The following is a 15,664-nucleotide window of genomic DNA, read 5'->3' as shown; positions in this document are numbered from 1 at the left end:
TGTAACGTATATATTTATTTATATCGGGTGTAGTAGCCACGCGAATCGAATAATTCCGTTAATTCCTTTACACTTAGTATTTTTAGGCAATCTTTTTTATAATCCCTATGCTCACTAAGAATCATACATGATTTCAGCTTTCTACGAGTTGTTTCAGCTGTACAGCGTCACTCAACCGTTCATTATTATGTTATTTATAAGTAAAATATATGTCAAACCGAATGCAGATACTCTTTTTTTAAATAAATAATAATAATAAAATTTTTATTTATTGACCAACCAGAAAAACTATAAACACTTAATATTAAAGTACAGTAATCTGCAACTGCGTCTGAACTAGGTAAAACCTGTATTTCAGACCTCAGTGCTCATTCTTCTAATGCATAAACAAATTAAGTGTGTGCTACATAAAATCTTTTAGTAAAAAAAAAACTATGCTTCCTTACTTTATTTGAATTTGGAATTCTATTAACTGAAAAAAAAATCTATGAAAAAAAATTTTTTTTTCTGTAAATAGAATTCCAAATTCAAAATACGGATTCCTAACCTTCAACAAGCTTCTAACGTCACGTGAGCGCCATTAAATTGGCCCGACATTTACTACGGGCAGCGGTGGCTGATTTACTGGCTACCAATGGTATCCGCCTCTCGGACTCGTACATCCGATATCTACACACATATAATCACGTCTTCATCCCTTGCGGGGTAGACAGAGCCAACAGTCTTGAAAAGACTGATAGGCCACGTTCGGCTGTTTGGCTAAATATGGAATTGAGATTCAAATAGTGACAGGTTGCCAGCCCATCGCCTGAAAGAAGAATCCCAAGTTTATGAGCCTAGCTGGTTGACTGATGAGAATGCTTCCAGCATTAAGTCCGCCAATTGTGCTATACATTTGTATTTTGTGCAATGACGTTTAAATAAAAAAATAGAGATGCCAAACGGCATTAAGTACGCCTTTATTACATTGTTTTTTGTGGAACAAAGTTTTAAATAAATAAATAAACAGCTTAATAAAAAGTAAGGACACATAATATGTATTGCGACTCAACATATAGGGCGTTGTGTCATACACAGACATTGGATTTCGCCTCCCGTACTAAATTGTATCTGGAGTCCTTCTACAGTTGATATATCAATGACGCGGTAGTGATTGAAATGGGGGACCAGATAGCGATTTTGGGGACGAATTAGGGGATAATAAAAGGAAAAGGTAGAGTAAGTGATAATCTTTGGTCGTTAAAGAATGGTGCCGTGTGGTTCCCTGCACTGATAATAAAAGAATATGACATCTCTGTCTCTTTCCCGTGGATGTTGTTAAAGGCGATTAAAGGATATGTTTATAAATTTGTGATTATTTTTTTAGGCGATGTGCTAGCAACCTCTCAGTATTTGAATCTCGATTCTATCATTGAGCCAAACAGCTGAAGGTGGCCTAACAGTCTTTTTCAAGACTGTTTGTTGGCTCTGTCTACCCCGCAAGGGTTATAGACGTGAGTATATGTATGCTAAAGAAAGGTGATTGGTAGTGTCAGTATGCTAGTGGTAAATTCAATTTATATACAGATCAATTAGAAAAAGTTTTGATTATAGATACCCTGACTGGAATTGGAACGCGGGAATGTCTTGAAGCCAAGCACACACACCAAGAAGGCCGAGTGGAACGTACACTTACAGAAAATCGCGCCTCTTTCCTGGAGGGGTAGGCAGAGACATTTTTCCATTTGCCACGATATCTGCATACGTCTTTCGCTTCATCCACATTCATAACTCTCATTTCATGCAAGCTCGGCGATTTCGGGTACTCTTGACCTGACCTTTGCCAGGACGTTAGACATCGAATCTTTTCGAGACTGTTAGCCCCATCTTTTCCATAAGATATAAAAATGTGATATGTGTACTGTATATGTATCCGATTCTCAACTAAAACAAATCCAGAATTACGTACTTTTTATGTTCCAAACTATAGTATAGAAGACAGAACACCAAAAAATAAAAAATAAAAATTCACCTCCTAAAACGAAGCCACAATCTCCGTGTTCCATTAAAAAACAGCTTAGCATTCAAAAACTGGTCGTGCAATAGTGTGGATCGGAAAAAAACCGGACATATTAAAATTGCTAGTGTCGCGCCAATCGGAAATCGATATATTTGCGATCGGCGATCCGAGCGGGGCTAATAATTTCGTTCGCGTCTTTTTACTACTAGGATTTTTTTGTGCTTAATGAACAGCGCTTTGAATGAGAGAAGAAAGGAAATGGTACTCATTTGAGATTTTAAAGTTTTTTATTACGCTCGAAGACAAATCTTGTTTTCCTTTGAAACTTTAGGAATATCCTATTTTTAATAGATACATATAATCACGTCTTAATCCCTTGTGAAGTAGACAGAGCCAACAGTCTTGAAGACTTATAGGCCGTGTTCAGCTGTTTGGCTTAATGATTGAATTGAGATTCAATTAGTAACAAGTTGCTAGCTCATCGTATAAAGTATTTATTATATTATTTTTAAATATTACAGATATTAAACGCGCACGTAAAGTATCTTTATTTTATTTATTAAATATAGACACGTTTAATACCTGTATTATTAATTTAAAATCTTATTTTTAACAACTTTAGTGATCCCCACACTAGATGTCATGGAATGACATGGAATGGAATCTAGGTACATGCTAAATTTTAGTATGTCCGTTGTCAGTTAGTCACTTGCTTACACAAGTTATATTTTGGTAATTAATTTTAAAGACGTGGTCTCTGCTTACCTCTGTCTGTTTTATAAATAATTTTATAAATAATAATTAAAAAAACATCTTCTGTACTGAGATTATGAGTAAGTGACAAACTGAAAATATTTCAAAACTTAAATATAAGAGTGGCTTTGGCTACCCCACAAGGGACATAGACGTGATTATATGAATGAATGAATATAAGAGTATCCAAAAGTAACAGAGACCTATGTTTTTTCTTAGTTTATCGCACCAGAAAACACGTTAATAATCCTACTACTATTATAAAGGCGAAAGTTTGTATGGATGTTTGTTACTCTTTCACGCAAAAACTACTGAACCGATTACCATGAAATTTGGTATGTAGGTAGCTGAAGACCCAGAATAACACATAGGCTACTTTTTATCCCAGAGTTCCCGCGGGATTGATAGGGTTTCCATGCGGACGAAGTCGCGGGCGGCCTCTAGTTACTAATAAACCAAACGAGACTTTTTAGACGAACGTATCTTGATAAAATTAAGGACATCCTGGTAAAGGGTCAGGTCAAAAGTACCCGAAACCGCCGAGCTTGCATGAAGAGAGTTATGAATGTGGATGAAGCGAAGGAAGTATGCAGAGATCGTGGCAAGTGGAAAGAGGTAGTCTCTGCCTACCCCTCCGGGAAAAAGGCGTGATTTTAAGTATGTATGTATGAGACTTCTTAATTTTTGGCAACTCCGATGACCTCGAACAACCCCAATGCAGATAGCACGGAAAACATAATTTATAACATGTACTCTGCACTGGTAGGCCTCGTAAACTAACTTAAATATTAAATAGGCATCTTAACCTACGGCGTAGCACGTGCTACGGGACCGGCTACGAGATCGGCTACGAACCGTGCGATGCGCTACGAGAAATGCGGCCGCGAATTTGTTAAATGCTTGTTGCCAGCTATTTTGTAAGCAAATGGGAATTTTTTTAAATATTTATGTGTGAATAAAAATTTCCGACAAAATGTAATTTATGTTCTATAACATTGCAGTGTTTTGTACACTGTTTTCTTTATTTTTATTGGTTCCCGGCACCCGGTAATAAATACTATATGTATACACTGACATAAAAAGCACTCCTGAGATGAACTATATATCTGTTCAGCTTTAAAATAGTAAAATGGTGATATTGTTACATAAATAACTCTCTAGAGTTTCAGATATGAAGTAATTTCATTTTAAAGCAATGTTTAATATGCTCATCAAAAACCTTGCCGTAAACCTTTTCATTATCACGAAGCAACAAAATACCGAAAGTATACAAGTATAACCATTAATTTCAATTGACCTGTAATATATAATTTTTCGGATTTTCGTGTTCTGACTAATAAAATTATTATTATTCACTTATTTACCAGCCCGTTGTTATAAATGACCTGATCGTTATGAATTTTTGATCTGAACTTTTTTTAGAACGTCAAATATTTTTAAGTTTCAGTCAAGACAACCAAAGTACCAAAAGATATGAAGAAATGTACGTACATGTAGGAATCACATTTTAATAGTTGTAAATAATATAAATGTAAATAAATAAAATTATATGTTAGTAACAAACGGACAATATATAAAAACTCATGCGCGGAACTCTTTCGTCCCGCCATATATTCGGCGGACGAGTAAATTTAAAAAATGTCTGTTTGACAAGAGACAAGCTTATCGTGTTTTTGCCCGTTCGTTCCTATTCACTTAAATAGTAATTTATTTCTTTCATTTTACCTTATATCCATACCCGTCTACTCTTACTCTGACTGCACTTCACCTTCGATTGAATAAGCCTTAAATCTGTCGCTTAATACATACAGCAATATTTAAAACTTCAAACAAATACTTCGTTACCTTTTAAAAATTAAAGAAAAATTAAGAGTACTTCTTTCTTATCTTCTCTCATATTGTGCATGAATTGAAGAACCTCTATAAAGAGCAGAAAATTTTTCGTCTAGGTACCTGTCATTACTTTTTAATATCATTTTCATCATTAAGACATTAAGCTGAATATGCGATTTGTTTTTAATCTTGCGACTAATGGTCCTGTCTAATGTCCATAAGGTACCTATAAAGACTAAGTAATGCCTATTCTAACCTCACCATATTTTGCAGCAAAACTATGATAATGTCCTTCATTTTCAGTTAGCCATTGCGCATCCCGAGGCATTCCTTTTATCTCATTCGCTTAAATATAAAAAAGTTATACAAAACGCCACCATTAAAGTCCTGGGGGGTTATTTAACATGGACATTATGTCGCCATTTTGTCGCCGCGTCTACCTCTGCGCCGTACCAAGGTTTGAATCCGACATTATGAAAAAAGAACTTTTCCTGATAGGTATATCATCATCGTCCAGGGTTTAGACATGGCCTCCACTTTTATATTATTAATATAAAGCTGGAAAGTTTGTTTGTTTGTTTAAACGCGCTCATCAACTGGTTCGAATTATAAACTATTTTTAAGGGAGAGAGGAAGGCTTTAGGCTATATCGCGCTGCAACTATAAGGAGCAAAGAAATAATGGAATATGTGAAAAAAGGGGAAAATTATTCATCCTTGAGGGCTTCAATGATGCTCATAATAACTATTCCACACGGACGGAGTCGCGGGCACAGCTAGTCTTAATAAAATCAGATGTGTATAGGGTTTAGCACTGCCTCAGCTAGGCGGCACGAGTCACTGTTGAAACTGATTTCCCAGAATTCCCGCGAGAAGGGAAATCTTTCAAACTCCAGTTAAATAATATATTCGAGGTTCATCTATATACTTACTTACTCAAAGGTTCACTGGAAGAGATTGCATTAGCGATAAGTCCGCCTTTGAACCATATCTGTCTGTTTTGTGCTGTTTTACTCTTATGGTGCAATAAAGAAAGAGTTTTATCTATCTATCTTATGTTTTCAAGAAAACATACTATCTAAGATTTAGTATTCCAAAACACAGGTTTCAAATCCTGCTTTGGTGCTAATTCAATCTATGATTTTTTCCGTACATTTGCGTAAATATAAAAAAAGTTTTACAGAACGCCGTCATTAAAGTCGGCGTGGTTATTTAGCGCGGCCATTTTGTGGTTAGGGTCCACAAAATGGCGGCGTTATCGGCGTCCCACTGTTCCCGCCACTCGTTAGGGCCCCGATTGATGACAGAATGAATGTCAATTGATACTAAAACGCTGCCTAAGATATTATTTACTTGATGATTTTTTTATTCACTACAGTTTGAGTGATTTGGCATTATAACCTCTTTGCCTTTGCCTGTATAATGTATTAGGGATGTGTGCGTAAGTCAATATCGATAGTCAATATAGTATGCATATAGCAAAGACGGATTAAAAAAAATTCTTAAAGACGGATCGGACGGACGGACGTATTAGGGATGTGCGTACTTAAATCGATATCGATATGTGTACATACATAACATACATACTCGTATAATCACGTCTATATCCCTTGCGGGGTAAACACAGCCAACAGTCGATACGTGTAGTTATTCATTAATCATGATATAGGTTCAAGGTTAGTCTGATATTGAAATAAAAAAACTCTTCTTGATTCTTTTTTTGGCTGACAATATAATATTACCTGAATGTAATTTTTTTGAAGCCATCCATAGTAACAAGGTTAATCTTGATATGATGAGCACTATTTACGTCTCGGGCACTTAACATCACCAACTTGCATGTGTTAGTCCATATAGTAAAATGGTAACAAGTAACATTAAGAGTTTCAGATAAGAAATAATTCAATTTTGAAGCTATGCTTAAAATGCTCATATTTTTTTTGTATATAAAAGTTCCACGCCTAAAAAAGATAAGATTAAAAAAAAAACAATACAAAACTGCGTAGCATTCGTAGCCGAATCTCGTAGCATGCGCTACGACGTGCTACGACGTACCTCCAGGCGTATAACTTTAATAACTTCGTTTGGATCAAATAGTAATTTTATTACATACATAAATTAAGACGTGATTTTGTTACATATAAACGGACCTATTATTTTTTTGTACTTACAAAGCGTAAATCAATTTCGGCAAGAAAATTAAACAGTTTTTTTTTACCATAAATCAATTATCATGTATGTTTTTTACAGTATGCATATGCACTTTATCGCACCACCAACTTAAAGTTTTTTCTGTTTGGTCAGCTGGTAGACTGGTAGATAATGCCAAACGGCATCAAGTCCGCCTTTTGTACATATTTGTTTTGTGCAATAAAGTTTTAAATAAATAAATAAATCATCATGCAAGTTCGTATGTTTAGGGTCATCTTGACCTGACCAGATTGTCCCTAACCTGGTCAAAATGAACATGTAAACAATAAGTTCGTGTCGATTGTAATAAGAGTACCACTAATAATGCAAATAAATTTGAACCTGTGCCGTGTCATTCCCGGCACCAATACGAACATGTATAGGATCAATCCATCTCTTTCCTATAGATGTCATAAAAGGCTACTAAGGGATAGGCTTACAAACTTGGCATTCTTTTTTAGGCGATGGGCTAGCATCTATCATTCCTATCATTACGCCAAAACAGCTGAACGTGGCCTATCAGTCTTTTCAAGACAGTTGGCTCTGTCTACCTCACAAGGGATCCACTACACACGTGACCATATGTATGTATGTATGGGATTCTTTTTTTAGGAGATTGACTAGCAACTTGTCACTGAATCTAAATTCTATCATTACGCCAAAACAGCTGATCGAGGCCTATCGGTATTTTCAGAACTGTTGACCCCGCAAGTGATATAGACGGGATTATATGTATGTGTGTATGTAAATCGGAAGCTGTGATGATGAATGTTAATGCTGATGATAGAAATATTTCTTCAAATGCATATATAAGTTTAGTAAATCACACCTCTCAGAGGGATATGCAGAGAGTGCTCGTCCATAGGTAATATCAAGTTAATCACTGATAGTGAAAAACTTTTTTTTAAATTAATAGATAAATAATACATTGTGAGCTAAGTTGACGTATCTCAAAGTTTTATATCGGTAATATTAAGTAATTTGTATTTTGTACCAATAAAACAATATTTCTCTCTTATATTAATTTTTTATACCAATGTATTTCTTACTTATTTAAGACGTAGTTCAGAGCTGCGTTTGACTAAAAAAAGTTCTTTTTTTAAATATCATCAATATTTTCGTTATTTAATTTTAAATGGTGATAATAAACCCGCCAATATTTCACGGCGTTCGAAAATCGAACGTCCAAAAACGGGTATTCACGCAAAAATTCCGATCTCGTTTAGTTACTGGCACGTTGTAATTCGGGGTATATGGGTCGACATTGTCCAAACGCCCGTGCGATGAACTATGAGCATTATGGCTAGTGATGCAAGCCAAGTTTACTAATACTATTAGTGGATAAACGGTTTTGTAAAAAAATGTTGCGATGTCGAAGATCCAAGGTTTTTCGCGTCATAGATATATTAGATTATTTTTTTTAAATTCGCATTAAATAAAATTAATTTAATTTATTGCGATAAAATGTTAACCATTGTCGTTTTTCAAAATCTAGTGTAACAAAGTTTAGACGTGTTAACGTAACAGATTATTATATTATAAAATAGTTTATATTATCATATATATAACATAATAATTGCAACCATTCGCATTTATGTACAAAATTACTGTTTACAAAATTACTGTGTTGTATACTTTTTACGCAACAGCAAAATTTCAGAATAGCTTTAGCACATGGGACATGGACAAATTTGACTTACAACATAAAATGATATTAGCTGATCGCTCAATGAGTATAATGGTAAAAATATACTTCATATTAAGCTTCAAAGTTGATAAAATTGATAAAAAATTTGCTTAAAGAATTTAAAAGCCACTTGTTTTTGAGTAAATCAACTAATTCATGTTTTTAAACAACTCAAAAAGTGCCCACTAATTAAAATTCAATGAAGACTTATAAGTAAGAATCAGAAATAAAGTCTTAGCAAGTTCTATAGACGAAATAAAAAAAAAACAACGTGTACTAGTTATGTAGCATGAGGCGGTTGACCAGCCCCATTTAAAAAAAAAAGAGAAAGAAGGCGAAGGACATTCTTAGTCGATAAATATTCGTAACAGTGTTGTTCGTTGCATCACTAATTATCGTTGTTTCGCAACGAACGTAAATTACAGGCCGGCGAGATCGAATCTTTGAATTAGGAACGCGATAAAAACGAATAAACTTTTTGGCGGGAAACCACAGGTTATATTTAGCGCCGTCAATCTTGTATCGAGATTTATGAATTAAATAAATAATGGATTCGGCATTAATCTTATGTCGAGAATAGGGTTATTGATGTGAAACTTTAGATAAAAAATTATTGAATATGATGTTTAACTTGTAGTATTGCATTATTATAGTATCTTTCTATTTGTATTAAGGACGTCCTGGCAAAGGGTTAGGTCAATAGTACCCGAAACCGCTTGCATAAAGAGAGTTATGAATGTGGATGAAGCGAAGGAAGTATGCAGAGATCGTGGCAAGTGGAAAGTTGTAGTCTCTGCCTACCCCTCCGAGAAAGAGGCGTAATTTTATGTATCCACGTATTATTGTATTTGTATATTGAATGCAGGTGATCCAGCTATCAAGGCATTATTACCCTGAGACCCAGTTCCTAAAAACGGGGTTCAAATTTCATAATATAAAAGTATTATCATAGTATATTATATTGATCTTGAGCTAAAAAAATATGTGTTTTTTGGGCGCATTATGGCGAATAAAAGGTAAATTATAAATTAAATTTTAAGTAGATTTTTTTTTAATTCAAAAGTGAAGATGTAAATCTCGAACTGTATCAAGATTTTTTGAAACCATTAGTTGGGTAAGGTTAAGCTTTTAAATTGTGGAAGTCAGACGACATTATATGCATATAAAAAATCAGAAGCTTACCTTGTTAAATTTCATTGGTTATATAGTTGACCCCGGAATCCAGAGCCACATAATTTAAATGACGATGATTATTTATATACAGTTAGCTAGCTTTCCCACGCAGGTCCATCCACATTAAACATAAATTCCCATTTTTCCCATTCGTGAAAGAATTTACCAATTAGGTAGGTGGACCTCGAATAATTAACTATATGTTCGTAAAAATGTCATCAAAATCTGTCCAGCAGTTTAAGTGTGAAAACTTAACATTGAGACTGTCAAATTTATAATATGATGACGCATCCACTATTTATTCATATTGTAGTACATGTATGTTTATTTATTTGATATTTGTTATTGTAAGATAATAATGTTTTAGGTTTATTAATATCAGTAAGTTTCTGTCTTACTAATTATGTACACAAGCCAATGCCTTTCTTTACACTTTCCTGTCGTGGGCCTACAGGAAGAAATTTCTCTAGATAAAAGTAGTGCCCTTGTACTATTTTTTGATGTACATAAATATATAAATAAAAAAAAGTTTTAGTGTATTTGTATTGTAGAAATATTCATCAAAGACAAAAATATTGAAAGATATACAAGTATTCGATCCATTAGCTATTATGACGGGTTTAAAAAGTTTTCTCTCTCGCGGTTTGAGTTGCGAGGTCGGCAAATCCATCAATGATAGAGTTTAAAGAGAACTATTCGTTGATATGCCCGTTTGAATATTACATTTGATATGATATTCGACTAGAATATTATGAAGTTGAAATGTAGTTTAACAAACTTTTAAATTTTGATGATTTAACACAAAAGGATCTGGAACAATACGAGACGTATCTCAAGTCGAACATAAATAAAAAATGCAATAATTCCTCAGTCCAAACGACGTTAAAGCCTGTCTGAAAGAAAATACTCCCGACAATAGACTCACGTGTCGCAGTGTTAAGGCAAAGAATCCAGTCCCCGGCAGTTTAGTTAGACACATAATTTAATGCACGCTTTTTATTTTGTCATTAACCTTCGAGGTGCTCCGTTTTCGAATCGGCAACGTTTTATTTTTGAAACACGGTTACGCGCGGTGATTAGTTGCTAAACGTTCAACACGTTCAGAAATCACCGTTATTGCATACGCACTATTTCAATTGTCACTCGTCCACTCGAACTCTCAAACACTGGTAGGTGAGGCGCGAAATTAAAAAAAAAAGTTTGAAGTTGTTGGTGAATAAAAAGTAATATCGCGTTCGGTTTTCAAAAGTTGGTATTTGGCGCGCTGGAGCGGGCGCGAGCGGCGCGTGGCTACGTTGCCGTCGACTGGCCTGCCTCGCTGAAACAGCTCCTTGCGTTAAATACATATACGAGTCGATGTGCTGTGGCTGTGCATTCTATTTTAAGGGCGCGCACTCGCACCGCACGCGTCCACTGCCTTCATAACATAATATTTGAAGTTATTAGGTCAACCGATGAAATGCTGCGGCCGACAGACGATAGAACACGGCCGAAGTCTATTGAGGCATCGCCTTAATTTTGAAATTGGAATTACGTGTTTTTTTTTTTAACTTTTTGATGAAATCGAAACTTTACAAGTGTCTTGAAGATGACTTGGTTTTGTAATTTTTTTTTAATGCACAATTATTAATTGTCTTTAAGTAAAACTTGCAAGCATGTTTTGGGGCGTAGAGGAATATTTAAGAGAGAATATAAAAAATTTCCCATGGGAACAAAAGTCACATACATTTTTCAGTTACAAAATAAAATTAAAAATTGTTGATTATAATAAAAAGAGAAAAATTAAATTGAGAAGTTATTAAAATATATAAAATCATTTTTATGTAGCTACCGTAATCGTACCTTTCAATATAATAACTAAATTACGGATTAATGTTTTCTTTGGAAAATGTCAAGAATCCTTAAGTTCTTTATCAAAAAAAAAATACCAAGGAACAATAGTTTTTGTCTTACGCAACCGGAACTGCGGGAAAAAGCTAGTAAGTACATTAAACAAGGTTTTAATATAGGCAATAGTGTACCGCTCTTGAGCGTATCGCCGTAAATCCATCATAAGATTACATGCACCTCAACTATAATAGAGTTTACACCTCTTCTATATATGAAAATATATTAACGATTAAGTAACAAAAGAGTTATAACATTGGAAAGAGTCCAACAATAATAAAGACGCTTGTTAACAGTACCCAATTATATTTTCTTAAATAACATATTATCTCTATACAATGAAAACTGTAAGAGATCGATAAATCATATCGTTTTACACAAACAACAATTTCATTATTATAATATTTTGTGATGTTACGACTATTTGGTTGCTAGTTTAGAATAATAAAGATGCATGTGATTGTAAATATATATATATAGACCTGTCAGCCTTATCAAGTCTGTTGGCTCTGTCTATCCCGCAAGGGATATAGAGGTGATCATATATATGTATGTTTGTAAAATTATAACAATAAATTTCATCAACACTTATCCCAATCTCTTACAGGCAACCAACAAGAACATTTCGTGAGAGAAACTTTGTTCCTTTATATATATATAGTTCCTTATTGACATTTGGAATCCTTTTAAACAATCATAGGCGAGTAATGTGACGTACAGACAGACACAACATTGGGAGGGCTCCAACAGAAATAGAGATGGGCTTTACGAGCGGACTCCTGTCACAGATGACGAGAGAGCCCAAGCTTTTTAGTTTACAGTACTAGGATCCCGTATGAATTACTACTAAATTATGTCACTTAAAAGGTCTAAAGATACATATAACTTGAGGATTTTCAAGGCTAAAGTGTATAGGCACTATATGAGCTTACGTGCGACACGTTAGGGATGATCTTGCTCCAGGCTGATTGAGGTCAAGCGCACTAAAATCTCTTATAAAAAAAATTATACATAAAAAATTATCTCTGTGTCAAATACCAAAATCGATACAGTAGTTTTTAAGTTTATTTGTCATTGTCAAAATATGAATATCATCTAGTAATAAGATAAGATTATTCGTCTTGAATAATATGGATCCATATAATTTAAGCGTATGCGCTGTGAATGCCGTGATAGGCTTTCGCTGCTATTGGTTGAGCGCGTCGTATATTCACTGTGATTGGCTGTTTGCGTGTTACATTAGTGAAGTCGCCATAACTTTCCATCTCATTATGGTTTACGCATAACTATTTAAGATATAACTAACATAACGTAGCCTTAAACTGATTTATGCCACATTTATCCGTATACCAAAAGTCAAATATGCCTTAGATCCATTATGTCATATTATATTATGCAAAAAGTAGCCCCGGAATTTGATTCACTATATACTTTTTATTAATTTATGCTTTAGCATTCGTTATGTCTCACTGTAAATTAATTGAAAAATCTCCAAAATAATACTTTATTATTTTTTAATAAGTATTCTATATTTGTTTAAATATACTTTATTTTCATTTTGTTGTTTATTCAAAAACATATCCGGCTGTACGAAATAATATATCTTTGTGATTCACAGGCAGCTTTAACTCTAGTATTTATTTACTCTGCGATACGCTGCAAGATTTTATTTTCTTAGATAACATATTTCATTACAGTAAAAACTATAAAAGAACAGTAAATTATTGTGTTCGACGCGAAAAAGATTTATTCGTTATTTTTCGAATTATACGCGGCATTTATTGACTCTTTTTGTATACAAATCATTCGTCATCATATGACTGGCGTTAGTTCCTCATACTTCCTCACCAAGAAGGTGAGTTCCTCACCAAGTGTTGAAATGCGCGATGCGCAGAAAGTCACAAGTTCAAATCCCACCCCGGCCTTGTAAAAATGACTATTTTCAAAGTTATGTACATTACTTTGAATACTAACCGATGCTTTTTCGGTGAGGGAAAACAACGTGAGGAAACCTGCACATTCAGGCAACTGGATGTAGTGGTTCTTTTGTTCAGTGTCGGTATCCACACGGCGCATTACTGGTATATATATCTTGTATATTAAATTCTCGTTTCACAATGTTCGTTCTAGTACTCCTCAGAAGCGGCTTGACCGATTCTCATGAATTTGTTTAAGCATATTGAGTAGGTTTGAGAATCGGCCAACATCTATTTCTCATACCCCTTAGTGATAAGGGTTGTCCACCCTTAGCATTTTTTTAACTAAAAATTACTAAAAATTATTTATATGGCAAAACAACGATTTACAGCTAGTATGCGTATATAATGTATAAATAAATAAATATATACGGCACAAATTACACAGATAGAGTTAGCCTCGAAGTAAGTTCGAGAATTGTGTTACGAAATATTAACTCAACGATACTATATTTTATAATAAAAACTTATATAGATAAACATCCAAGACCCAGGCCAATCAGAAAAAGTTCTTTTCTCATCATGCCCTGGCCGGGATTCGAACCCGGTGTCGCAGGCAAGCGTACTACCGCTGCGCCACAGAGGCCGTCAAATACATAGCTTTACCTAACGAAAAATTGATCTTCTTTTAAATATTTCTACTTCGCACTTCAAGAAGCTAATGGAAAACTAATGCAGTTACAAATGTATCACAAAATAAGTATATCATATTTCTATGTAACGCAATACGTTTAATTTCTCGACGAGCGGCCGACGCCTTTTTATTTTTTTTTATTTTTATTTTTAGGCAACTGTCACATTTGTCAGACACTGATGGCAATATGACAAGTTATGACAGCATGAAAATAATGTTCGAACACTATGATGTTCATGACTAAATAAATGTTTATTTATTATACATACATATGGTCTATATCCCTTGCGGGGTAGACAGAGCCAACAGGCTTGAAAAGACTGAATGGCCACGTTCTGCTCGGCTTAATGATGGAATTGAGATTCAAATAGTGACAGGTTGCTAGCCCATCGCCTAAAAAAGGATCGCAATTTTATAAGCCTATCCCTTAGTCGCCTTTTGCGACATCCATGGGAAAGAGATGGAGTGGTCCTATTCTTTTTTGTATTGGTGCCGGGAACCACACGGCACTACCGGGAACCACACGGCACTATACTCAGTATAAACTTTAAGATACTCGTATTCAGAAAAGGAGCGTTGATGGTCGAATCGGTAAGGTGGCCGGTTAAAATGCGTGATGCGCAGAAAGGCACAGGTTCGAGTCCCACCTCGGCCATGTACCGATCACTATTATCAAAGTTAGGGATAGGCTTATTAACTTGGGATTCTTATTCAGGCGATGGGCTAGCAACCTGTCGCTATTTGAATCTCAATTCTATCATTAAGACAAATAGCTGAACGTAGCCATTCAGTCTTTTCAAGACTGTGGCTCTGTCTACCCCGCAAGGGATATAGACGTGACCATATGTATGTATGTTTATAGTGTGGTCTTCTTGATGTTTTAGTTTGAAGTGAACACTCCAGTCGAGAGTATGATGCAACTAAAAATTGCATCAAACGGAACGGAACACGTTGCATGATGGTTATATATTTTCGCCCATCAATATTTCTGTTTACTAGCCGTGTGGTTTTTGGCAAAGTTATACTTTGATCTCGCTTTAGAAGAGTAAAAGAAGACAACAAAGGGACAATAACATAAATAAATCTATATTAATATTATAAAGCTGAAGAGTTTGTTTGTTTGAACGCGCTAATCTCAGGAACTACTGAAATTCGAATTGAAAAATTATTTTTGTGTTTAATAGACCATTTATCGAGGAAGGCTTTAGACTATATAACATCACGCTGCAATTTTTAGGAGCGAAGAAATAATGGAAACTGAAAAAAAACGGGGAAAATTATTCATCCTTGCGGGCTTCAATGATGCCCAAAATAACTATTCCACGCAGACAAAGTCACGGGCACTGCTAGTGATAAATATATATGGGACAGATAACACAGATTGAGTTAACCTCGAAGTAAGTTCGAGACTTGTGTTACGAGACACTAACTCAAGAGTAGGTACTAAGAGTATTTATAATAATAATAAATAAATCATTTTTATTCTCAGAAATCGTATTCCATTTTGTTAGTAAATACAAATTATCTTATAAC

At 34.7% G+C, this 15,664-nt stretch overlaps 1 protein-coding gene across 6 annotated transcripts in view; it reads right to left on the bottom strand.

Moving 5' to 3' along the window:
• LOC106132952 (innexin shaking-B) overlaps positions 1 to 10,944 on the bottom strand; it is a 74,970-nt gene extending 64,026 nt beyond the window's left edge. For 2 of the 6 annotated variants that reach the window (XM_013332527.2, XM_013332528.2), the window contains exon 1: positions 10,560 to 10,944. The gene's annotated coding sequence lies outside the window, so the exon portion shown is untranslated. The remainder of the gene's footprint in view (positions 1 to 10,559) is intronic. The other 4 variants (XM_060954567.1, XM_013332530.2, XM_013332529.2 and 1 more) reach the window with 2 other exon arrangements.
• Positions 10,945 to 15,664: the final 4,720 nt, after the last annotated feature.

Source organism: Amyelois transitella, chromosome 4, assembly GCF_032362555.1.
Source record: "Amyelois transitella isolate CPQ chromosome 4, ilAmyTran1.1, whole genome shotgun sequence".
In the NCBI taxonomy this organism is placed as follows: Eukaryota; Metazoa; Arthropoda; class Insecta; order Lepidoptera; family Pyralidae; genus Amyelois; species Amyelois transitella.
Note: the sequence above shows the minus strand (reverse complement) of the source record. Positions and strands in the feature narration are given on the sequence as shown.